The sequence below is a fragment of the Galeopterus variegatus genome, unplaced genomic scaffold, assembly GCF_000696425.1.
Source record: "Galeopterus variegatus unplaced genomic scaffold, G_variegatus-3.0.2 Scaffold110, whole genome shotgun sequence".
In the NCBI taxonomy this organism is placed as follows: Eukaryota; Metazoa; Chordata; class Mammalia; order Dermoptera; family Cynocephalidae; genus Galeopterus; species Galeopterus variegatus.
In genome coordinates this window covers 324124-351710 of record NW_007726221.1, presented here as the reverse complement: position 1 = coordinate 351710, position 27587 = coordinate 324124, and the positions used below count along the sequence as shown (strand labels likewise).

The 27587-nt window shown below is 40.8% G+C and overlaps 1 protein-coding gene across 2 annotated transcripts in view; it reads right to left on the bottom strand.

The window, feature by feature from the left end:
• CTDSPL (CTD (carboxy-terminal domain, RNA polymerase II, polypeptide A) small phosphatase-like) overlaps positions 1–27587 on the bottom strand; it is a 113681-nt gene that overhangs the window by 30425 nt on the left and 55669 nt on the right. Inside the window, exon 1 of one of the 2 annotated variants that reach the window (XM_008586486.1) lies at positions 2576–2724. The exons of the other annotated variant lie outside the window; for it this stretch is intronic. The gene's annotated coding sequence lies outside the window, so the exon portion shown is untranslated. Of the gene's footprint in view, positions 1–2575; positions 2725–27587 lie in introns of those variants that run through there. 2 annotated transcript variants of the gene reach the window in all.

Here is a 27587-nt window from a genome sequence, read left to right as displayed (position 1 = left end):
TCAATGTACAGATTCAAGCTTTTTTTTAGCTCAAGAAAAATTTCTTCTGTTACTTTTTCTCTTTCTGGGACTCTTCTTATTTGCATGTTAGATCTCCTAGCTGCCTCTTTTCCTCCCTCAGAACTACCATCTTTGTGTTTCTGGTCTGAATTGTAAGCTATTTCTTCCACTTGCTCTTCCAGAACATTAATTCAGTCCTCAGAAGCGACCATTCTCATTCTCCTTTTTTCTTCAGTGTGTTTACTGAATTTTTATATTTAGAAAGCATGGTTTTCTTTTAAGTTCCAAAAGTTACTTTTGTACTCATAACTCATTTCCTGAGTTATCTGTTAAAGTTCTCCTCTACCTCTTCCATTAGTTTTATCTCAGCAGGAGTTTCATATTCTAGTTTTTCAACTTGGACTTTCTCAGCTGAGGCTGCATTTCTCTTTGCTAGTACAAGGTTGTGCGTTCCCTTCATGTCTGTACAGTTCAGTCCATCAGGATCTCTCGTAAGTGACAAATGAGGGAATATTTCAAGGCCCAGCAAGGAGTGCTATTTTCATGGTCCAGCAGAGCCCAAGCTGACAATCCACAAAGAGATGAAGAAAGTCCCTGTACTTTTGGTCCTTCGATGGCACAAGAACTGAAAGCAATCCAGCTCTCCAGTGCAGCCCCTCCAGGGACCCCACACATTAAGTAGGCAGTGCAGACTCTTTCCCAAGGGGATCCACAGGCTCCTCCTGGCTGGTTGACCTCACAGGACTATGTGTCTCAAATATTTGTTCTAGGACTGTGGGAGAGGCAAGTATTTTCCTCTGTGGGTGGTTCCCTGCTTCTCACTGAGTACCACAGAGAACAAATCCTGTGCCTGCTCGTTCCCCTAGAGACGTCAGAAAAACTGAGGGACTTAATGCACTTTCCAGGCTCCATCAGCAGGCCCTCCTGGGTTTATCCAGAGAGGGAATTTTAATGGTCAGAGCCATATGCTCAGACTATGTTCCCAGAACTACTTTCCTTACATCCATATGTAATTTAAAAATAACTTTATTTTTTAATCATAAAAGTAACTTAAGATTATTTTATGAAAATTAGGGAAGGACAAAAACACAGAGAAAGGAGAAAATCCTATATATAATCCCACAGTCTGAGATAATCTCTTCATACTTTGGCATACATCCTTCTAGTTGTGTGTGTGTGTGTGTGTGTGTGTGTGTGAGTGTGTGTGTGTGTGAGAGAGAGAGAGAGAGAGAGAGACTATACATACTTTGCATATATTCACCTACTCTTTTCTAGCCTATTTACTAAATGATATATTGTGAACATTTCTCTATATCAGCAATATTTATGACATCATTTTTAATGGCTGTATACTATTTGATTATATGGTTATTCTATAGTTCTTTTAACCAATTGCCTATTGTTGAATATCAGGTTGCTTACAATTATGCAACACTATAATTGATGCTGATGGCATCTTATGCTTAAATCTTTGCACATTCATGATTATGTCCATAAAGCAGAATTGCTTACATCAACAAATTGGCATATGTTTAAGGTTTTAAGATCATATTGCCAAATTTTCCTCCAGAAAGGGATAGTCAATTAACATACCTATTGATTTATATCCTCTACCTTCTCTCCCACAACCCCATGCCAAACCCAAATACTACCTTTAAAAATATCTTTAATAACCTGATAAATGGAAAAGCGTATCTCATAGTTTAGTTTGCATTTCTTTGATTACTAACCATGTTGAACATTTGTTTTTGTGTTTATATGTGGAACACTTTCCATATTTTTTCACATATTTGAACTGTATTTCTTACTTTGTGAATTGCTTGTTCGTGTCCTTTGCTCGTGTTATTTGGGAAATAAAGTTTTATCACTTTTGTGTCCTCAATCTCAACTATCTTCATAATGAATGAGTACTCCTTTTTGTCTCTCTGTGATTTTTTTTTTAACCTGAAAATCTGTTTTGACTGAAATTGATATTGTAACCCCTGTTTTCTTTTTGCTTATACTTGTATGATGTCTCTTTGCTAATCCTTTTACTTTTAACTGTCTGAGTCATTTTATTTTAGATGTGTCTGTTAGCACGTGGGTGGATTTTGGTTTTTGCCTTATTATGATGATCTGACTTGTATTTTTTTATTTCACACATACAAAAGAATATAAAACAAATATGCTTGTTATTAAACAATGTAGTTAAACTCAATTATATTTATTGTCAACTCTTCTCCATGTCTCTGTTTCTCTTCTTGTCTTTCTATTTCTGTGTCTGTTCCTGGTTCTTTAACTCGCTGTTTCATGTATTCAACTTCCCACAAGAGAATGTTATAAAAATGTGAAGTGATGCTTATAACTCCCATCAAATATGTTCTTCAGTTGCTAAATGGAAATGACTGAGTATCTTTTATCAAAAAAGATTTTTTAAATTGTAATTTCAAATCTTTAAGTAAATGGCTGCACACATTCTGTCACGTAGTCTTATTAAGGAGTATTTAGTATCCTTATTAAGGATATTCGTCGAGGATGGGACACATATGCCATTATTGCAGTTTTATTGAGCACACAGTTCCTCATCAGCACTGACCTTCTGAAGCCCACCATTCTCCTCCACCAGTGGTGGAAGCACGCTGGGTCTGCTGGATGGAGGGGCCTCCACATTATAATCCCGGAAGCAGCAGAAGAAGGAGCTGAGGATGCTGCGGCTCCTCTGCTTCTTTAAGCTGATGTTGCACTGGGAAGCTGGAAAGAGAAATAGAGCACACTGTGGCCAACTGCAGCATGTACTGCATGTACTGGTAGTTGTAATACAATGTGAAAATCCTAACGTGCAGTCGCTCCCAGAGCCCTGATTCCAGCTGGCCTGCTCAGGAGAAGATGAGGGGCCCCTGGAATTTAAAGGACTGTTAATCCAATGTGAATTCTGGAGGGCCAGCTGGTTGATGGAATCCAGTCCTATAGGCTGGACAGAATCCCTCTGATCTCAGCCCAGCAGGGGCTGTTTGCACATTAATTGACCCATCCTCAGGGTCAGTCACCATCTGCATTCCTGAACCCAGCAGATGAGGTATTCCCACCCTGCACTAAGTACTGCTTCAAAACAAATGTCTTTTCAGGCACAAATCGTACTTGACACTCCCTGGGAAGCATCTCTCCATTATGGGTAGCAAGAAAGTCACTTTGCAACTAGGTTCTTGGACACTCCCTACTCACTATGAATATGACTAATTTCATGGGTTAGGAAATAAAAGATATGTAAGGGCAAAAAGGAACCCCCTTCTTAAATGCTGCCATTTGTCAAGAAGTTGATGGAGGTCTGGATCCACAGAGCTCAGCACTGAAGGCTTCCATCATTACATTTAAAGCATAAACAGCAGAACGACATGTGCTTCGGCCCGAGCAGGGCTGGCCAGGGCAAAACCCATCTTCACTAGATCCAGGCAATACCAGGCCCTGGCCCGTCCTAGACTAAGGTACTGGACAGGGTGACAGATCCTTTCTGTTTATCCAGGGCTCAAGACAAGCTGCCACAAGTCAGAAATAAAAGGCAAAAATTGGTATAGACGAAAAACACACTTAAGGGAGAAGACTGACAACTTGGAGGGCAGGAGCATTTTGCCTGGGAATGCAGCCAGGGCTGTCCCACCACATACCACATCTGGGTGAGTCAGCAATGCTCTGAGTAGAGGCCACAGGCAAGGGACCACACTTAGGGTTAATAGGAAAATCGCCAATGCAGGAAATGATTTAAGTCCACACAATAACTGTTGGAGCTTAATCTCTCTCAAAAAGCAATTCTGGCATGATTCCTCCTTTTGTGAACTTAGTGATTTGTGTAGCACCTTTCCTCCCAAGAGATCATAAAGTCTTTGCTAAAAGTTTTGCTCTTCTACCAGCAGCAAAACCAAATGCATTTTCAAATGCAAATTCAGATGGAAATTCTGAAACAGGATTGAAAGCTGTTTTTCCAGCAACTCCACAGATTGGGCAAACAGCCCAGTAAGTATGAATTTTAAGATCTTCAGTTAGTAAAGATGAGTTTTAGAACCATAAATCCCTGGGAAAGCTGGCTGTTTTGATGTTCCTAGGGAATCCTTAGGTACATGTCACAGAGCACCAGTTATTTCATTTCAGATCCCAAACACCAGGCCAGGCCAGGCTATAGGGACCACAGGACATGGGGCCTTCCAAGTGACAGTAGTGGGAAGAGATAATGACCACTGTTTTTCGAGGGCCAACCCTCTAGGTTCTAATACTTCACAAACCTCATCTCACATTATCCTCACAGCTATCCAAGGAGACAGGCCTTACTGCTTCTTACTGCTGAGAAAAACAAAACCAGTAATTGCTTATGCCAAGATCTGAACACAAGTGGGCTTGTTTCCAAAATATGTGATTTCCCCATGTGCCATGGTGAAGACACTTTTGAAATAATTTATGTCAGATTAAGAAGGAAGGACCATGCCAAATAGGGAGAAAAGCATCGCAATAAACTCATATAATATAAATGATTGGTTAAACTGTTTCATCATTACTTTGGGTGTTTTAATTTTTATGCTACACTCAAATAATTTAGCCGCGGGAGAAGAAAACTTACTCTTCTCTGACTGTTAGCACATTTCTTTGCAAGTAAACAAGTTGTTTGTTCATGTCTCAGAGACACTGAGCAGTCTGGAAAAAGCACTTTCCCAGATCCTATTTTCATTCTCAGGCCACACAAATCTTCCCCATAACTAACTACTTCATTAACAAACTAACTTACACAAGGGTACTTCAAAAAATTCATGGAAGGATTCATATTATCTTTTAATTCCATTTTCCACAAACTTTTTTTTTTTCCTTTTTGTCTTTTTTCGTGACCGGTAACGGGATCGCAACCCTCGGTGTTGCGCCCATACCGCGACCGGCAATGGGATTGCAACCCTCGGTGTCGCGCCCGCACCGTGCTCAACCAGTGAGTGGACCGGTCTCTATATGGGATCCGAACCCTCGGCGGGAGCGCCGCCACACTCCCAAGTGCCGCACTCTACCGAGTGCGCCACCGGGCCGGCCCCTTCCACATACTTTTTGAAGTACCCTTGTACACTAAAAAAAATCCTAAACCTGAAACCAGTAAGCTACTTATAATTTCCACCATATGATTACTTACAATATAGAAGCTACAAATAGAGCTGTGGGAGTCAGTAAGTTAGCTTGAGTTACTGGGAGGCCATAATGCCCCTGACAGGGAAACAGCACCTTACCCATGTTCTCCCTTCCTCAGGTGAAGAGGCAAAGAAGCCACAGTAATTTCACTTCCACAGTTGTGGGAGGTTACAGGCTTCTTTCTGTTAAATACATTTAGTTGTAGGGCCTGCAAGAACCTCTGGGAAGCTCAGGAGCTTTCTAGTTTTCTAATCACTCTTGGCCTGGGCTGGTACTCTCAAAATCAGTCGGCGGGCAAGAAGAATTTCCTCAGGACCAGCATTAGCCCCACCCCACCCTCAGCATTCATTTGTTCCTGAGCAGGGCTCAAGATGTGGGCTCTCTGGATCTAATGACCTACCTGCCTTCCATCTCCAGCTGCTACCTGTCCCCCAGCTATAATCCAGAAGGTCCCTGATTTGCTCATCAACTGGTAAAGGGGTTTCAGTTGATACATGAAATTAAAATCCATAGTTTAATGGACAAATGTTTATATTATAACATTAGATTTTAAAAGCTAGATATATAGACCGGCCCGGTTGCGCACTGCTACAGTGCGCCGTTTGGGAGTGCGGTGGCGCTCCCGCCGAGGGTTCGGATCCCACATACAGACCGGTTCCCGCTCACTGGCTGAGCGAGGTGCGGGTGCAGCACCGAGGTTTGCGATCCCGTTGCCGGTCCCGGTCCGGTACGGGCGCGACACTGAGGGTTGCGATCTGTTGCCGGACACGAAAAAAGACAAAAAGAAAGGAAAAAAAAAAAAAAGCTAGATATATATTTATATATTTGATTTAATCATAATTAAGCAAAACAAACTAAAAAAGATTATAACTGAGGAAAAATTGTCAAGAAATATGTCCAAATGTTAATAGTAATTGTCAGACCATGGGTGTTTACATTTCTTCCTTCCATATTGTCCAAATGTTTTATGGTAATTATGTATTACTCTAACAATGGAGGAAAAGTAAATAGTCTTGTTAAACTTTCAGCCACTTTGTGAAGCTCAGGAAAAACCATATCCTACTTCTAAACTTAAACCTCCAGACTTATTCCTATGCTTCTCCACTTCCAGCCTGTGAAACAAACCAGGCAACAGCAGTGTTTTAAGCCTTGCAGGAAGTCAATGTAGCTACCATCACAGCCCACACCTATTCCTAGCCCACAATATCACCAGGACAGAACATATCCACCAACTTCAAAACCAGAGGAGTCCCACATGAAAAGAAGGTACCAAAGAAGCATCTATTCACCCGCAGAATGCTCTCATCAGCTTTCTCATCTGGCAGCTCCGACCGACCACTAATCCACCCTGCACACACAAGTGTGGTCTGGCTGCTTCTCTGTTCTCCATCAAGACTTTGCCTCTGAGCACCTTTCGTCGCTCACCCCTTTAAATGTCTCCACTGATAAAACATATGTGAGCGGTCTCCAGGAACAAGGTCCTTTAGAATATTAAAGACAGTTTAATGCGTACATCTCCCTGTTCCATTGTTTGAAGAAATTACTTTGGAAGAGTGAAGGAGGGAGTAGTAACTTTGAACAGCAGTCTAAAACATTTCATAAAGATTTCCATTTTTTAACAGACTTAGGAGGAAGAAGTCATCAAAGGTCACTCCAAACCTTTCTGTCGCTTTTCTTGACAACCTCTGGCTCTAACCATGCCCAGCACCTGCCCACCTTACTCCCCAGTTTCCTCCATGGTGGACTCCTCCCCACTGACATGCCTCCCCACACCTTCCCCCGTAGCCCCACTTCTCAGAGCATTCCTGATCTGCAGGGCCTGTCTCAAAGCCAGCCTCTCCCAGTAAGCCTTCACCAACCACTCCCAGGGAGGTGATGTGTTGCTTTGCCACTGAACTCCCAAATGAATGTGTATATGATTGAGCTATGTCTTCAGCTCATAGTTCTCTAACTTTCAGGCCAGTTTATCCATCTGTCTGCTGGACATCTCCTCTGGTGCCTCCCACTCACCGTGTTTAAATAGGGCTCATCATCTCCCCTCTTCACCCAGGGTACCAATCTCCTAGTCGAAACATCTATCCTTCTCCCTCTCTCATTAAGTTGCTGGTTCTGACATCCAACACAGTTCTTAAATCTGTCCTCAGCAACTCCTTTTCCCTTTCCTATCCAGGCTGAGGCCCTCATCATTTTCTCTCTGGACCACTACAATAGCTTCTTGACTTGTCTCCCTGCTGCCAATTTTGCATCTCACAATTAATTCTCTACATGACCCACCTAGGTAAAGCCCATCAAGTTAGCAGACTATTGGTGGTTACAAGTGTGGGCTCTGATGCTACCTTGCCTGGGTGTGAATGCTGGCTCGACCTGGGTAAGTTATGTGACTTCTTGTGCCTCAGTTTCCTAATGTGTATAATGGGGATAATAAAGGTACCTGTCTTACAGGTTTGTTGTGAGAATTAAATGAGTTGTGATAAAGAACTCAGAACAGTGCCTACCACAGGATAAGCACTCCATAACTGTTAGCTTTTGTTACTATCATTAGTCTCCTAAAGGAGTGAGGGTTCTGCAGCTAAATCCTGGATCAAAGGCTGTGGGCATACATTTTTCCCCCTGGCATCTGACAACCAGGAGACATAACTTACTATAACAGATCTTGGTTACATAAACTGTAATTTAGAAAGGAAAACTAGAAAAATCTCAGGAAGTGATTCTACTCAATTGCTGTAAAAACTGGATGCAGAGATGGGGGAGAAATAGGGAGGGGCTGAGTGCCCAAATGAGCTTTGCTGGGGGTTGTTCTTCCTCAAAAAAAGAACAGTACTTTCAAGGTGAGGGTAGGAAGCACCCACTCTCCCTCCCCAACCCCTCATTCAATTCCCTCTGGGCTGCAGCTTAGCTCTCTCCTCTGCTGAGCACTGCCCCGTCTCCATCTGATCCCAGGGACTCCTTGCTGAAGCTGTGCACCAAAATGGAGCACTGAGGAAGGTCATGCGATGAGGACCACATGAGGACCACAGGAGGTGGCTAGCAGATGCAACACAGTCTCCCCTGCTAGGCTAGTACACCCTGCCATTTCTCCAAGGCTTGATCCCACGCAGGACTGGCAGAAGGACCACCCTCTTTCTCTTCCTTATTCCTGCTAATGAAGACATGCCCAGGGTTGATCCCAGTAGCTTCCTTTCTTTCCACACAGATTGTTGGGCTATGGGCATAGATACTCCATAAGGTGAGGAAAAGGAGATCCTTGGCAGAGGCAGATGAGGTGATCCTAAGACTTGACTTTCTCCATTTCCCTTAGCAGGCCTGAATGGAGCAGAAATCCTGGGGAAGGTTGTGAAGAGCTAGATATTGGGCACAGCTCTCACCCATAGTCCTTGTGCATCCACTGCAGGGACAGTGTGACACTGAGGAAAAATAGCACTTGGCCTCTTTTCCTGGATATGCCCTGGGAGCTAATTCTTTTGTCTAGGCCCCTGGACCTGGTGTCATTGCAACCCAGCAAATAAAGCCCCTGTTTTCACTTACATACATTTCTCTCATTCTCTCTCCAGGGCTGGAGGCCTCCCATCTGCCAGCACCAGGCTTAGAGAGGGTCTATGAGTGGGATGGCTTAAAGTGGACCCATAAACGGTTGCCTTCTTCTCTAAAGACAAGATGGAAAGCCTCTCAAATACCTCCTTGGTCTCTCAATGCGGAGTGTTGGTCCAGTAACAAGAATGAGTATCTTCGAAGTGCCAGTTACAGATGGGAAATGTAGTAGATACCTGACATTTTTTGCCAGAATCCATTACCCTTCTTTCTGGTATAAGCTCCTCAGTTTTCCTGTGGGGAACCACTCTCAACCCACAACTTTCCATCTAGCCTGAGCCACATGATTAGCTGAGAAATGGGCACACGACCTACCTTGGGCCAAAGAGCGTCTGCCCCAGGATTCACACTAGAGCTACTGGAAGAGATGTTCTCTTTCTTCTGGGTTTCCTAAGACGGTGGATATAAGCCTGGAGCTACTGGAAGCCATCTTTGCCACCTAGTGAGAAGGACCTACCTAAACATGAAGCCACAACTGAGAAAAAAGTAGCTGAGATATAGAGAGGGTTTTATTAAAACCAGACCCTTCTGGAATTTTCAGTTGTTAGACAATAAATTCCGTTTTACTCCTAAGCCAATATAGATTGGGCTTATATTATTTGCAATGGAAAGGATTATCTCTGAGGATGCAAGCTTCTACGCTAGGCAGTGTAGAAACCCTGATGAACAACATAGGCACGGTCCCTACCCCATGAAGCTCATGTCTGGTGGGAGAGACGTTGGAACAAGCAATTCTGATATGGAATTAGTCTTGTTATGATGAGGCAGTACAGGGCATACTGTTAGGGCCCAAAGAAGGGCACATAGCCCAGATGGGGGCAAGAGGTACAGGAACAGCTTCTTGGAAGAAGAGTCTTCTAAGTTGGGCTGAGAGTTTCATAAAACTGCTGTTGTGGGGGGAGCAGGGAAGTGGGGAAACAACAATGTGTAAAGGGCCTGATGTGAGAGAGAGAGCAAAATATTTGAGAAATTAAACAAGTGGCAACGAGTGTGGGATGAAAGTGATGACAGCAAGGGCCCTGTAAACCATGATGATGAGTTGGGATTTGACCCAAAGAGATGAGGAGTGACAAGATCAGATTTGTACCACAAATGTCATTGTTTCACCTCTGTACTTGGAATTACGAGCTTAAACTTTAAATTATGACTAATGCAGGCTATTAATCTATAGCAAAGATCCAGCGTATTTGTAAATCAGACACGTAGGCCATTTAAGAGCCTAGAATGGAAGTTATTATTTAGAAATTGATTTTAAATACAAGTTATGTGGAAAGAAAACAGGCTTTGGAGTTGTATCTGGGCTTACATTCCAATCCTGTACTTGTCAGCCAGTGTGACTTCACCTATGTAAGCAGCAACATTAATGTGAGAATAATACCTACCCCACAGGATTATGTAGGGATGCAGCAAAACAAGTAAGTTTGTGTAAGAGAGAAAAATCTACCAGCAGCTTAAAATACAACAAAAAATTACAAATGGTTTAAGTACAATGTAGTGTCTCACTGTGAACATTGAGAATCCTAACAACAGTACTCACACAAATAGCCTGGCTTTATGAGAAAACTCACAGGCAGACCCATTTTGGTTTTGGTTATATGAATTCTAAACTTAGAACCCTTAGCAGCTCTTTAAAACTTTACCCCCTATCCAGTGAAGGTTTCTTTGTATTATAATGATACTGATAGAACATAAACAAATAAAAAGCAGCTCCACACATAAGGCTTAAAATAAACCCTAGGACTCAGACCTTTTCTAGGAAATCTTACATTAAATATGGTTAGAAAGAAAGTGCTATAATTAAAAACATGAATTGTCCAGGGGAAAGTCCACCAAGGCTAGCAGTAGGGTTTGTTCCTTCAGTGGCCCAAGAGGACTGGTCTAAAGAGTTAGTGAACAGAGCTACTGAACCGTGTTTATGCCAACAGATGGAAGGCACAACTGAGTCCATAAGCACAGGCTGAGAATGGGTGTGTCTGACCATCCCCTTATACTTCCTCACCTCATTGGTTCCCTTTAGTATCTAGAAATTGAAATGTTGACCCCAAACAGCCAGCACACAACTGAGTCCATAAGCACAGGCTGAGAATGGGTGTGTCTGACCATCCCCTTATACTTCCCCACCTCATTGGTTCCCTTTAGTATCTAGAAATTGAAATGTTGACCCCAAACAGCCAGCATTTCCTAATTAGTGTGATATTTGCCCATGCCACATAACCACCGACCTTTTACAATTCCTTCGTTCTGATCTGTTCAGATTCACAATGTGGGAAGCTCTGGAACTATCCTCAACTCCTGGCTTCAGCACCCAAACCTCTGAGGTCTGTACTGATCCAGACTTTGGCACATTCACCTTCCTGAGCATACCCATCCAGCCTCACACAGAGATTTCATCTGTCCTTACCTCTGATCTGACCTAAAACTCCCAGTGCCCCACACACTTCTACACAATCAAAGTAGTAGTTCAGGGTGAACATCAAAGTAGCTGGAACGCAGGTGGAAATGTTTGCTACTCACTATGAATCCATCCCTAATCATTCAACTTTCTCCCCAAGTGAAATTGCATCTTGGCAGCTACAGATAACAAAGAAGATTTGCCTTTAATTTCCATGGCACCAAGCCAGCCTCTCACAGTATAAATGTGCAAGCACAGGGGCTGGATCACTGAAGATCCAGCACAAAATAATTTTCATTAGAAAACTGACAACATTGACAAAGATTTTTTGCTTGACTAAACCTTAGTCAGGTTCCTGAACCATCTCCAAAGGTCCATCTGTATACTTCCTTGTAAAATCCAAATTTAGAAGAACCCTGCTAAGTCAGTTTACCAAGAATTCCCCATCCTCCATATCAAATCACTCTTGATATCTAATTGGGTTCCTCATCTTCCACCATTCCCCAGGTGACATCTGATCTACTCTGGCCTGTCTTCAACAAGAATCCTGTTAGGTCACTTTAGCCAGAATCCCTCCTTTACCCCTGATGTTTCTTCTTAGTAATTTTCTATCTACTGACCCCCATCTAGCTCCTTGGCTATAAATTCTCACTTGTCCATGCTGTATTTGGAATTGAGCCCGGTTCTATACTGAGGTCTCTTTCCCCTTACTGCAATAGTCCTGAATAAAATCTGTTTTTGCCATTTTAACTACCGCCCTGCTTTGGTTTTCTCTGACAACACACCAAGTTTACTGCTAATATGTCAAGGCACCAAAAACCTGCCCTCAAAATTAGCTTCTTTCTTGTCACAAGAGCAGAATTAAGAAAGTAATCCATAGCAGATTGACATTATCCAAATATTTACAACAGAACATTAAAAACATGGCCTGTACCAAGCATCAGTGGGGACATAAAAGCTGTTAAGACTACAAAATGGAACACTGAAATTGCCCAAGGCAAGTCTATTTCTTCACACGTGGGAATGTCAGAGTACATTACAACCCTGAAGAGACCATACAGCTGAATTCATAACTATATTATTATGGAAAAAGCTAATCACCTTTTTTTTTAGGGGGGAAAGGGGGGGGGGTCTTCCCAAAGGCCAGCATTTAAATGAATGCACCATTTCTTCTCTTCTAGAATTGAGCTGCAATCTCTGGAATGCATCCCAGAGCAATGGTTTGGAATGGGTGTCTAACAGGAAATTCTGGGCAGTCTATGCATACATTACATTCCTTTCCCACCCTGAACAGTGGTCAACAAACACAACTTTCCTCTGTTTGAATAAAAGGGGGAGTGTGTGAAGTGGGGAGAGACCAGGGCACAGACCGCACAGAATTCAAAAGCAGATGTGGCTGTTGAGAATCCAAACATCCTTTGCTCCTAGAAAAAAGACTTAGTCACTAAAAGATACATCTTTTGAGATATCCAGTCAGCTCCTATTCTATTTCTATGAGATAAAATTTCCCCAAGGAATTCTACCAGACATTCTACAAAAGAAACATGCCTTTGCAAGCTCGTTTTCCCACTGCAGCCTGAACCGGCAATAGTCCCTCCAGCAGTGAGAACTCAAGTGGAGGAGCCAGGCTGATGGCTAAATGCTGGGCAGGAGGAATTTGCATCTCATCCTTCCACAATTGTAGATGTGCTTCCCCATCCACTGTTGGCTGGTAACAGTCCACATTTGTTGAGTGCCTTGTTTGTGTGAGGCCCTTGACATAAATCACCTTTGGTCTTCTTTGTGTGCAGTGCTGACAAGACCACCCCACTTTCCAATGAGGAAATGGAGACTCACAGTACATAATCACAACCACGTAGCAAGGGTGCTAGAGTTCAGAGCCAGAGTGGCCTGACTTGGGGCCCTAGCTTTCCTACCTCCCCTCCCTGCCTCTCCTCAGCACTCTTCTGGGTTTCCAGGGAGAAACTCTGAATCTAAGGCCTGGTGATGCCTGCCTTCACTCCAAATGCCACACATTTGAAAACTCCAGAATGAACCAATATTTCTCATGGCAGCCTTAGTGGATGAAGCTAGACACAGTGGGCTGTCCCACTGTGCCCCAAAAGTACCCAGGCCACCAACCTGTCAATGACTCAGCTTCCCAGCACTGGGAAGCTTCTTTGCCCTTCCTGTTTCAGCACTTTGTTGCCAGACTCCTATGACCAAGGTCATATGGCTCCTAAGTAGCAGGGTTGAATATAAACCAGGTCTGTGTGAGTTTAGAATCTGAGCTCTTAACTATCACCATATAGGGTCTGTTTTCACATTGAGAGCCAAATAAGTAATGGAACAAAGGATTTAAACAGATAACGAACTTAAGAGGAAGTAAAGGTTAAAATTTAACAGTAATCAAATAAATGAATGTTAAACAAGGCCCAGTTTTGTACCTATTAACTGAACTGAAATGATAAAAACACACCGCCAATGGTGATGAGGTTTTGATGTCACAAGCCTATTCATAAACACATTGCTGGTAACTCTGTAAACTGGAACAATCCATTTGAAAAGCAGGTGAGTAACATGTCAAAGACCATGATGTATTCATGTAAACAATGTGAATGTCTAACAGAGTAGGAAAGGTTAATTAAATCAGTGCATAGCAAGTGGAGAGAATACTATGCAGCCATGAGAAACAATCACTAGAAAGACACATAGGGAAGTGTTTGTGGTCAGTTCTAGATGAAGCATCTCAGACACATGCATGCATACCCTATGCCTGTAACTTTGTAATGTGTTTCTGGATAAGCTCCAGAAGGTAGACTCTATGGGTACAGGGCCCTTACCTATCTTATTCATGTCTAAGTCCCTAAGAGCTAGAAACATGCTGGTATAAAATCGGCCTATCATAATGACGCTTACTGAATGCATAAATGTATGAATGGAAACAGAACAATGAAAATGATTGATACATTAAAAAGGAATAGCTCCTGTGATCCTCTTGTCCACAGCAAGCCTCCCTTTTCCAAGCAGTTTTAATTTACACCATTCACATATGGCCAGTCCCCCATATGGGGAACACAAGTCACAGCTTTGTGATACTTTTAACAAAGATGATAATTTCTGCTTCCTATAAAATAATTAGCGCAAATTTTCAGAAGGAAAGATTATGTAAAATACACCAACATGTTAAGCGTGACTATCTCTGGATTGTAGGACTAGGATGATTACTATTTTTCTCTGTACTTTTCTATCATTTCTAAATCTCTACAATCTATATCATGTTTATTATGGGAAAAATCTAATAAATACTAAAACTGTTTGCTTCTGCTTAATAAAACATGTGAACGTTTTCACATATCATCAGCTATCCTTCTACAACCTTCTTCTGATTAGCTCTGTTGTATTACACTGTATGGATATGCACTGTGCCATAAGTAAACTAACTTTGGACATTTATGTTGTTTCCTTTAAAAATATGTGCCACAGGGGAAAGAGGAATGGGTAAAGGGACACGAAAATCACCTACAATGTATATTGAGAAGATAGATAGATAGATAGATAAATAGATAATAAATAAATAAATAAATAAATAAGATTTTAAAAAATAATAAAAATAAAAATATGTGCCATAACAAATGCTGTAAATTTGCAACAGCAATGCTGGGAACAATCTAGTTGTCCATCAATATAAAACTGGTCAGACAAGATATAATATATTCCCAGTGCAAAATATTATACAGCTGTTAAAAAGAAAGATGCAACTCCATATGTACTCATAATAGTTAACCCTTATGTAAGACTTGCCAGGCATTATTCTATATACTTTTTATATATTGATTCATTTAATACTTACAGTAATCCTTTGAGGTAGGGAATACTACTATACTTATTTTATTGATAAAGAAACTAAGGACCAGAGAAGTTAACAAACTTGCCCAAGATGATTTGGCTAGTAAATAGTAGAGGACTTTGTTTAAGCCAAAGTGGTCTCTGCTCTCAACCTCTACACTATATTGCCTATTGACAATGAAGCACACTCTGAGATATATCAACTGAGAAGAGCAAGGTACAGATGGTGCATGTAACACTCTATCATTAACCTCTAAATACAAAATTAAATAAACAAACAAAATAAAAAGCACATGCATGTGTATTTTCTTGTACGTGTGAAGAGCATCTCTGGAAGAACGTATAAGTAACTGGAAGAGAAATTGAGAGAGTGAAAGAACTGGAAGGGAGGAAAAGGGAATAAGATGTATAAGTAACTGGAAGAAAAACTGGTAGAATGGAAGATAGAACTGGAAGGGAGGAAAAGAGAATAATTTTTCCCTCTATTCTCTTTTGTATTCTTTGAATTTTGTATCATATATTAAAATAATAATTCTGTATCTTGCATCATACATTATACTAAGTAAAAATTTAAAATAACAATAATATTGCAGTGAGCATCAGTGTGCATTATCTTTATGTGCATGTCAGATTATCCCTGCAGAAGAAATTCCTAGAAGTGTAATGGCTGGGACCAAAGTCTTTGAAAAAAATGTCAAGCCTCTTTATATGTATGGACAATCTGCCACTGAGAAAGGCAGCGCTGACGTGCACTCTCACCCATGGGTGTTCCACTAAAGCTGTGCCAACAGGAGCACTGAGGCCAGCGCAGAGACTTTAAAAAGCCTGTGCCAATCTGAAAGGTGAAAACGGCAATTCATTGTTGCTTTAATTTGCATTTCTTTGATTTCCATCCAAGTTCTACAATCTCCTGTATGCTTTATGGTCATTTCTTTTTCTTCTTTTGAGAACCATGCTTCTATATTTTTTTTGCCTATTTTTCTATTCTTTTTTCATTCATCTGTAAGGGTTCCTTTGTCACATATTAGAGACATAATCCCTTGACTGTTCTGTATGTGGGAAATATTGTCTCAGTTTGTTTTAAACCTTTTACTTTTGTTTATAGTGGTTATAGATGTGCAGAAATTTTAAGATTTTAGGAAGTCAAATCTAATAATCTTTTTTTAATGGTTCTTCCCACCCTAACATGATATACTATTCACTTATATTTTTTCCTAGTAAATATTGTTTAAAGTAACTATTTAACTGTTTGATGTTTGTTCTGGTACACGGTAGGATATATGAATCTACCTTTTTCTTCCAAAAGATTAATCAAATATCCTAACATTTATTGAACAATTCATTCTCATACACTGAATTGGACATTCTGTTCTATTCTACTCTATCCTACTCCATTCCATTCCGTTCACTTGCTTGTGCCAGCAAAGCATAGCTTTGCTACTGTAGATTTACTGTTTCACATTTAATAGTACTAGTCCCCCTTTATTATTACTATTATATATTTTTAAAAATTTCTTGGCTTAGGCCGGCCCGGTGGTGCACTGCTACAGTGCGCCGCTTGGGAGCGCGGCGACGCTCCCGCCCGAGGGTTCGGATCCCACATACAGACCGGCCGCTCACTGGTTGAGCAAGCTGCGGGCGCAATACCGAGGGTTGCGATCCCGTTGCCAGTCCCGGTCCGGTACGGGCGCGACACTGAGGGTTGCGATCCGTTGCCGGTCACGAAAAAAGACAAAAAGGAAAAAAAAAAATTTCTTGGCTTAGACTAACCCTTTATACTTCCAGATGATGTCAACGACACTTTATCAAGTCCTAAAGAAAATCCCATTGGGATTTAGCTGCACTAGACTCATAAAATATACATCTACTCATTCTATTTAAAGTAATTAAGTGGAGGTTCAAATAAAAAAGTAAAAAAATCCATATGTCTAAAAACTGTGCCAAGATTAAGAGTGGCCTTGTTTATCAGCCTAAAACACATTATTACTATGTTTTATTAAAGTCCCAAGGTAACTACAAAGGAAATATCTACAGGATATTAAAAAAAAAAAGGAAATGAGAAAGCAATCAAAGCACAACACTACAAAAAACCAACAAAACACAAAGTAAGAAGGAAAGAGAGAAAGAGGGACAAAAGTACAAGACAGAAAACAATGAACAACAAACAGCAGGCCTGGGGTTCCAGGCAAGGAGCTGAGGGCCACAGCCCACTCTGCCCAGAGGAAGGCAAGAGAGCACACTGAAATCACCACTTCGGCCTGAGTGGCCCACCACAGCCACAGCTGCTGAAAAAGTCGCTTGATGCCACAGCCGCAAATTCAGCTACTGTGCAGTTGGCCCGGCCGGACACTCAACTGCATTGCTGTGGGAGTTCACCAGCACACAACTAGCCCTACAAGAAATCCTCAAGGAAGTCCTGCATCTGGAATCTGAAAAATGGTAATCACTACCACAAATACACAAGAAAGAACAAAACCCACTGGTAGAACAAAAAGGCAAATGAGAAAGAGAAAGAAACTAAATCTTACCACCACAAAAAGCCATAGTGATAATGTAATAATGCCCTTACTTTATTTCTGATTTTAGTAATTTGGGTCTGCTCTCTTTTTAATTGGTCAGTCTAGATAAAGGTTTGCAAATTTTGTTGATCTTTTTAAAGAATCAACTTTTAGTTTTGTTGATTTTCTCTACTGTTTTTTTAATTCCCTATTTCATATATTTCTGTTATAATCTTTGTTATTTCCTACTTATATTTGCTTTTGGTTTAGTTTGCTAGTCTTTCTCTATTTTCTTAAGGTAGAAGTTTATGTTACTGATTTGAGATTTTTCTTATTTTTAATATAGGTGTTTACAAGTATATATATTCCTCAAAGCACTGCATGAGCCCTGCATCCTATAAATTTTGATATGTTGTGCTTTGAGCTTTAATTTCCCTGTGATTTTTCTTTTTACCCATTGCTTATTTAGGAGATTGTTATTTAATTTCTACACATTTGTCAGTTTTCTAAGTTTCCTTCTGTTATTGTGTTCAGAGAACATGTTTTTTATGATCTTAGTCTTTTAAAAAAAAAAAAAAAGGAAAAATTTAAACAAACCAAAAAAAGTTCACGGGAAGATTTCCATTATGTTTCAATTCTATTTTTCCATAAACTTTGTGAAGTGCCCTTGTGTTTATATTCTGTTTTATGAATTTTTTAAATGCAATTTCTGTTGCTAAACTTAGATATTTAACTTCTGTTCTTGATTTCTTTTTATTAAGTGGGCTTGTTGATTTGCTTAGAAATTAATTTGCCTTTGAAAAGTTTATTCATCTTCCACTGTTGAAATTAATTTGATATTTGCATGCTTCTCAAAGACTAGAGAACTATTTCAAATAACTATAGAGATTATAAAATAAAATATGTAAATTTTAATGTTTTACATCTCCAGTTTTTGTAAAAATTTGTTCTACAGAATATTGTGTTATTCATCTGTGATTCAGCTTATACACATTGTTTGTCATTTGAACAAACTAATGTGCATATCATTCTTAAAAAAAGTTTTCACACCTTGAATCTGTGGCCAGAGCTACTACTGCTCTGATTGTGCCCAAGCTCTAGCTGCTAGAAGGCAGTGTGAAAGGATATTATTCCCTTTGGAAAATATTGGAATAGGCTTCAAGCCACTATATACTGAAAAATAAGTTACAGACCCATAAGAATAAAGTGAACTGGGAATAGATATTCAAGAAACTACCTTTCTCTCATTAACTCTTCTCATATTTAATAGAGCTTGCTCATTTAACTTAAAAGTTTTTATAATTTTTTATTTGTTGATAATTACTTATATTTTCAAGCTCTGTATTGTGAAAATGTATTCCTATTGAAATTATACATGTTATTTACAATTTTAAAAAGTAAACAATGAACAAAATGGCAATAGTAAGTCCTTTCCTATCAGTAATTACTTTAATCATAAACGGATTAAACTCCTCAATCAAAAGACATAGAGTGACTGAATGGAGAAAAAAATAAGATCAAATTATATGATGTCTATAAGAGACTCACTTTAGATTTAAGAACATACATAGGTGAAAGCAAAAGGGTGGAAAAAGACATTTCATGAAAATGGTAGCAAAAGAGAGCACGTGTGGCCATACTTACATCAGACAAAATAGATTTTAGGTCAGAAGCTGTCATGAGAGACAAAGAAGAACATAATATAACAATAAAATGCTCAATTTACCAGGAAGATATGACAATTATATATGCACCCAACAGAGTTCCCAAATATATGAAGTAAACACTGACAGAACAGAAGAGAGAAATAGACAGCAACACCATAATAGTAGACTTCAAACTCTACTTTCAATAACAGATAGAACATCCAGACAGAAGATCAATAAGGAAACAGAGGACTTGAACAACATTATAGACCAAACAGACCTAAGAGACACACACAGAACATTCCACCCAACAGCAGTAAAATATATATTCTTCTCAACCACATGCAGAACATTCTTCAGGACAGATCACATGTTAAATCTCAAAACAAGTCTTACCAAATTTGAGAAGACTGAAATCATACCAAGAATCTTTTCTGACCACAACAGAATGAAACCAGAAATCCATAGCAGAAGGAAAACTGGAAATTTCACAAATATGTGGAAATTAAACAACATGCTCTTTAACAACCAATAAGTCAAAGAAGAAATCAAAAGGAAAATTAGAAAATATTTTAAAATAAACTAACATAATAACACAACATACCAAAACTTATGGGATGCAGTGAAAGCACTACTAAGAAGGAAGTTTAGAGTGGTAAATGCCTACACTAAAAAAAGAAGAAAGATCTCAAATAAACAATGGAACTTCATACCTCAAGAAACTAGGAAAAAAAAATATAACTAAGCACAAAGTTAGCATAAGGAAGGAAATAATAAACATCAGAGTAGAAATAAAGGAAATAGAGAACAGAAAAACAATAGAAAAAACTAATGAAACTGAGTAGGTCATTTTGAAAAGAGCAACAAAATTGAAAACCATTAGCTAGACTAAGAAAATAAGAGAGAAGACACAAATAAATAAAATCAGAAATGAAAGAGAAGACATTACAACTGATGCCACAGAAATGAAAAGGATTAGAGGAGACTATTAAGAAAAAGTATATGCCAACACATTTGATAACCTAGAAGAGATGGATAAGTCCCTAGAAACATGCAACCTACCAAGACTGAATCATGAAGAAATAGAAAATCTGAATAGACATGTAACTAGCAAGGAAACTTTACCAGTAATCAAAACTTCCCAACAAAGAAAAGCTCAGAACCAGATGGTTTTTCAGAATTCTAACAAACATTTAAAGAAGAATTAATGCCAATCCTAAAATTCTTCCAAAAAAACTGAAGAGGAGGGAACAGTTCCTAAATATGTGTTCAGCATTATCTTAATATCAAAGCCAAAGCCACTATAAGAAAAGAAAACTATAGGCTAACATCCCGGATGAGTATAGATGCGCTGAAGAGGAGGGAACAGTTCCTAAATATGTGTTCAGCATTATCTTAATATCAAAGCCAAAGACACTACAAGAAAAGAAAACTATAGGCTAACATCCCGGATGAGTATAGATGCGAAAGTCCTCAACAAAATACTAGCAAACTGAATTCAATAACACATTGAAAGGATCATACACCATGACCAAGTGGGGTTTATCCATGGGATGGAAGGATGGTTCAACATATGAAAATCAATCAATGTAATACACCACAATTAACAGACTTAAGAATATAAACCACATGGTAATCTTGACATAGAAAAAGCATCTGGCAAAATCTAATACCCTTTCATGATAAAAACACTCAGCAAACTAGGAATAGAAGGAAACTGTCTCAACATAATAAAAAGCACACAGGTAACATCATACTCAATGGGGAAAAACTGAAAGCTCATACATAGGTGGCTCTAAGATAAGGAAAAAGGCAAGGATGCCCACACTTGCCAATTCTATTCAACACAGTGCTGAAGTCCTAGCAAGAGTAGTTAGGCAAGAAAAAGAAATAAAAGGCATCCAAATCAGAAAGGGAGAAGTAAAATTATCTCTGTTTGCAAATGACATGATCTTTCATGTAGAAAACCCTAAAGATTCTAGAAAAAAGCTATTAGAACTAATAAATTAATTCAGCCAAGTTGCAGGATACAAAATAAACATAAAAAAATCAGCTGTGTTTCTATACACAATGAACAATTTGAAAAGAAAATTAAGAAAACAATCTCATTTACAATACTATTAAGAAGAATAAAATACTTAGAAATAAACTTAACTAAGGAGGTAAAAGACTTGTACACTGAAAACTACAAAACATTGCTAGATGAAATTAAAAACCTAAATAAATGGAAAGACATTCTGTATTCATGAGTGGAAGACAATATTGTTAAAATGTCCATATTACCGAAAGCAATCTACAGATTCACTGCAATCCCTTTCAAAATCGAAGTGACTTTTTTTTTCCTCTCAGAAATAGAAAAAACAATCCTAAAATTCACATGGAACCCCAAATAGCCAAAACTATCATGAGAAAGAACAACAAAGCTGGAAGCCTTACATTTCCTGACTTCAAAACATATTACGAAGCTACAGTAATTATAACAGTATGGTAGTACTGGCATAAAGACAGACAAATAGACAAATGGAACAGAATAGAGAGCCTGGAAATAAGCCCATGCATATATATGGTCAAATGATCTTTGACAAGGTGCGAAGACTGCACAATGGGGATAGAAAGGACAGTCTCTTCAAAAAATGGTGCCAGAAAAACAGTATCCACATGCAAGAAAAATGAAACTGGACCCTTATCTTACACTACACACAAAAATCAACTCAAACTGGGTTACAGATTTAAACCTAAGACCTGGAACTATAGAACATCTAGAAGAAAACAAAGAGGAAAAGTTTCATAACACTGATCTTAGCAATGATTTCTTGGCTATGCTCGCCCTCTCCTGTCGTCTCAAGTAGCAGGACTGCCAGTCCCCAAAGAGCAGTGAATTCACACACCACTTGTTTATTTAGTGTTTATTCTGTGCCTAACACTACAGTCCTGGTGGGAAGAGACAGACAACAAATAAATATGTAAACTATAGAGTATGTCACATGGTGATAAGTATCACGGATCAAAGTAAAGCAAGGAAGAGGTTAAAGAATGGGTTGTGTGTGTGTGTCTCTGTGTTATTTTAAACAGGGTGTTCAGGGAAGACCACACTGATAAAATGACATCTGAGCAAAGGCCTGCAGGAGGTGAGGGTGAATCTTCAGGAGAAGGGCATTCCAGGCTGAGAGGGCAGTTCATGCAAATGCCCTGAGGTGGGGCATTCTTGACATGTTTAAGAACAGCGAGGGGGCCTCTGTGGCTGCAGCAGAATAACTGAGGGGACAGTGGTAGAAGAAGAGGTGAGTGGTCAAGGGCCAGGTCAGGTAGGGCCTGCAGGCCACTGGAAGGAATTGGCTTCTCCTCTAAGTGACATGGAAATGTTGTTGTCAGAATAGAGCCATAAAATGGCAGGCTTACAACAGAACTTAAATAAGGCTATTTAGGGCCAAAGTCAGGTCCTGTGGAGTCACCACCCCTGAGGAACATGCCTGGCTTTCTGTATTGGAGAACTGTCACCCCTGCCAGAAAGGTGCTTCACAACTTATGCATTTCTTCCACTTCTCCTATTCTGTTACACACCCTCCCCTGGTCTCCACATGTGCCCCACCCAGCATCCCTTCTGTGATGTCTCTCCACCCTTACCTGTCCTTCGACACTTGCCCTGTTCCCAGGACTGGATATATAATTTGAAGGACCCAATGTAAAATGAAAATGTAGAACCCTATATTCAAAAAGTAAGAATTTCAGGATGGTAACAGCAGAGTATTAAACCAAGTGTGGGACCCTCTGCAGGGCAAGGTCGCAAGTCCATGAAGTCATCCTTATGTGTTCCTATTCTACACGAGAGGGTAGGCCAAGGCTAGGCCCTGTGAGTGCAGGCCCCACCCTCTCCAACAAGCCTGGTGGGAGGTGGTGGGTAACAGCTGCCAATGCTACATTCTACAAAGAGATGAATGAGTCTGGGTGGAGGGGAAGGACAAGCCCCAGAACCACCGCTGGGAGGGAATGTCTTACAGGACAAGGACAACTTCCAGGAGGGAGAAGCCTGATGCCAAAGGGGAGGGCTAAACAGAAATGTCTCCTGAGTGTCTCCTCTGCTCTGTGCATTGAGGGGAAGAGATGGACAGTGCAGGCAAATATTCAGAGTGGCCAACCAAGGTGCCCCTGGGCAGGGCAGTCTCCTGAGGTGAGACTGCAGCTGAGCCCAGAAGGATGAACAGAGGGGACAGGGAGCGATATTTATATGGAGAAAATGGAAACTTATAGTGTGTTTGGGAGACAACGAGGAGGCCAATTAGGCTGGTGGCAGAGGATGTACCACCAAGAGAGACCAGAGTAAAGAGGCCTTTTAGCCTGAAGGCAGTGGGGTGGGGGTGGTCCGTGAATGCTTTGGGGAGGGATAGGGACAGGATGAGAACTGTGCTTCCGGAAGACTTGTCTGGCAGCATATGAAGGACAGACAGCAGGCTCAGATACTCATCTAAGGAGAGGTCATCCTAGTGAGAGCAGGGTTGTGAGAGCCTACCAATATTTGCTGGGTAGGGCCTTCCTACCATTGTGGGTCTGCACAGATAGACAGATAAGAAAAGGTTTAGATGCACATTTCCAAGCAAACAACAACAAATGAGAGAGTTGTACATCCCTGAGACAAAGTTCTCCATCAGGATGCCCCAAACCACGTGCATCCAGCGGAATCCCTAAATTTATTTATTTATTTTTTTTTTATTTTTTTTCCTTTTTGTCTTTTTTTCGTGACCGGCAACGGATCGCAACCCTCAGTGTCGCGCCCATACCAGACCGGGACCGGCAACGGGATCGCAACCCTCGGTGTTGCGCTCGCACCTCGCTCAGCCAGTGAGCGGCCGGTCTGTATGTGGGATCTGAACGCTCGTCTGGAGCGTCGCTGCGCTCCCAAGCGGCGCACTGTAGCACTGCGCCACCGGGTCGGCCCGGAATCCCTAAATTTAAAAACCAAACTGGAACTTGTCTGACAAAAATAAACCTGGCCCCAAATATTTAGTTTTGTCATTATTTTCCAATTGTGGAGGCAGAAGATCAAAACGGGCCACAGGACATTCTACATGTTACCCACCAGGATAATTTCTCCAGGTGCCTTCCTGTATATCCTTCCTGGAAAAGCTGGCAATTACAAAACAAGGGAGTGTCCAAGAAAAAGTAAAAGTTGTTGGCATTCTATCACACATCACTGTTTTTCAGTCTCTCAAGTATCTGGACTCCATAACCTTTTCAATTTCCTTTTTCACATGAATAAAAAAGTCTTCCAGTTGTGGGACAGAAACCAAAATGGAAAAAAGAGCAAATGGCAGGCCTAGAGAAATTTATTTTCTTCATATAAACAGGACACACAGTCGTCTTTTTTCGTTAGACTGAATAATGGAAATGGCCTGGGTATGAATCATAACGAGTTTGGAATTCATATCTCAAGAATTTTAAGACAAAGAAAATCTCACCTTGGACTGGTCTGAGTGCCACAGAGCAAAGAGGCCTGTTGTCCTTGTTCCCAGTTTTCAAACACAGAAATTCTTCCCTATTTCGTTTTGTTTTAACAAAAGAAGAGTAAAATAGAAGAGTTTATGCCTGCAACATTCTGATTCAAACAGGTGTTGGTTGTCACACATATGCACAGATGTTTTCAGATTAATTCTGAGAATGTCATCAAATCATACAGTTGTGTTATTTCCTTCCTGCTATCATAGTTTTCTGATAGCCTAAATGTATGCTTTAATACTGTTTGGGTTTTGCACTGGTTTACAAGTACGTTGTTTCATTTGGAAAAAAAAAATTGAGAAAAGCAATGAATACTTAGAAGGCTTTTTTTTTTTTTAATCAACTAGCTCACTGTTTAATAATTCAGATGGAAATATGCACCTTAAAATGTCACTGTTGACAGACTGTAGTTTTTCTGTACAATCTGAGTTCCTATAAGAGTATGACTTAATAAGAAATGTTTTTAAGACATGTTATAAAGTTATTTGTTCCTTAACTAGGAATTTTTTAGGTTATAATACTGATGGAGTTTGGATGTGTTGTCCCCTCCAAAATTCATGTGGAAATTTGATCTCCAATGTGGCAGGGTTGGAAACTGATTGAGTCATGGGGGCGGATCCCTCATGAATAGATTAATGCTCTCCCTGGGGGAGGGGGGATTAATGAGTGAGTTCTTGCTCTATTAGTTCCCGTGAGACCTGATTGTTTAAAGGACGTTGGCACCTTCTCTCTCTCCTCTCTCTCTCTCTCTCTCCCCCCCGCCCCCTCCCTCTCCCTCCCTCCCTCGCTTCCTGTCACCATGTGATCTGCTTGTACCCGCTGCCTGCCTGCCACTTTGTGAGAAGAAGCAACCTGAGGCCCATGCCAGATGCAGCTGTCCCAGAATTGTAAGCCAAATAAACCTCTCTTCTTTATAAATTACCCAGTCTCAGGTATTTCTGTTATAGCAACACAAAATGGACTAATACAAATACCTTTATAAATGGAAAAAATATTAATAAATGTCCCTAAGAAACCTCTAGATAAAACTGCATAAACCACATATTTAAAATAGACACCACATGTTGAGGACTGAACGTGGAATAAGAAGTACCATGTGATTCTTCCTACACAGAGTTCCACTCTGCCAAGGAGACCAGGTATTTTGAGAGCACACTTGAACTACTGGTTGGGATAACAGTTCTCCAGAAGTCTTCACAGCAGTTTCAGGGTTTTTGAAAGGAAGAGCTCAAGGCTCTTTGCTCCAGCTGACTACTTCAATGTCACTTCAAGAACATCAGAAACGTGAACCCCACCCTTTGCTTGTCCTGCATCCCACACAGTCAGCCAGCCACCAAGCTCAGGCTCTTCTCCTCTGATCAGCAGTCATCCTGGTCAGCGCCACCACCCCTCCATGCCTAGGACCTTTGCAACAGTCTGATGATTACAGGTCTCTTCTCTTCCACTCTTCCAGAGTGATCTTTTCTGAAATGCAGATGTGGTTAGGCCCCTTCTGTGCTTACAACCCCTTGGTGGCTCTACATGGCTTGGACTAGGTTGTTATAATGTTGCATGAGATGAGGTAATGGGTTAGAAAAGGATGCTCAGTGAACTCACCCTTACTGTCCACAATGGAAACACTGCCCAGGCTTCTCAAATAGCCACAGGCCTGAAGACTTCTGCCAGGCCCATGGGCTCAGAGTCTGGGCGGGGCTGCAGCCCTGAAGGTAGCCTAGACATAGAAACACAAACTTGGTGCTCAGGCCAGGGGGTGGCAAGTCCCCTGCTGGTGAGTGGGCTGTGTTCACAAGCCTCACTTGCCAATAACTTGTTTGGAATCTGGAATTCTACTTCCCATAAATACTATGTGATAAAAAGTGACGAGGTGCTCGTGGTAGCCCGTAAGGACCAATTTAACCTTTAACTCAACAGAGCCACATCTGCAAGGAAAGAGAATGGCAATCTATTTAGTAAAGATTCATTTGGCAGCTAATTTAAGGAAACCTGTAGTTCCTTTAATAAAATAACATTCTGATCTTCCCATCTTGGGAAGAGGAGAAAGAATCTTCCCACGGATTGAGCAATTGGAATTCCCAGCCCAACTGTTGTCCTGACGTCCAGTTTCACTGCTGCCTCTGCCTCCAGGGCCTCAGGGCACTGCTTCCCAGGCCCTACCACTTCAGTCTGGGGACAGGCCCTGCCTTCATGGTCCACAGCATGGCAAACTTTCAGGAAAACTTTTCCTGATTCCATTCAGGAATCAAACTCAGAGAATGTTGTAGACTGAATATCCCTCCAACCTCACTGAGGCTTAATTTTCACTGTAACTGTTGAGGGTGGGAAGTCTTATTGTGGTCATTGAAAGGTGGAGTCTTGAAGAGATGACTGGATTGTAGGACTGTGCAGTAGTGAATGGATTAATAATGGTCATGGGCATGGTTCTGAGGGCTTTAAAAGGAAAACACATGAAGAGTTTTTCTCTTTCTGTTCTACCATTTTCTGGCCATGTGAGACCCCTGGGTCACTGTCAGCACCACCAAGACCCTCACCAGATGTCTTCCCTGGACTTTCGCCTTCCCAGCCTGTGAACTATAAGCAATAAATTTCATTTTCTTATAAATTACCCAGTTCCAGGTATTTTGTTATAAGCAACAAAAACAGACTAATACAGAGAGTAAGTCATAGGGGCTGCTAGATGTGGCTGCCCTCAGGCTCCTCTTCATGGTACTCTTTGTGGCTGTCTCCAGCTACCCCTCCTCCCCCAAGCAGAGGTCTTCATTCTCCATGACCTGGGAGAAACTCCTCAAGCACATCTGACTCCAGAGGCAAGGACCAAAACAATATAGGGCACAGAGAAAAGAAATTGTTCTCCTTCTTTGTCCCAACATGACCAGCAGTGGTAACAACTGCTTCCTTACAGGAGCTCTGTCCCGTTACTATAGGGGTGAGGCCTCATAGACCTCACAAAGTCATAATAGTTCAACGTCAGCACAAAAGTTGCGTACACTGTGTGTGTGTAGGTGGGTGGGCGGG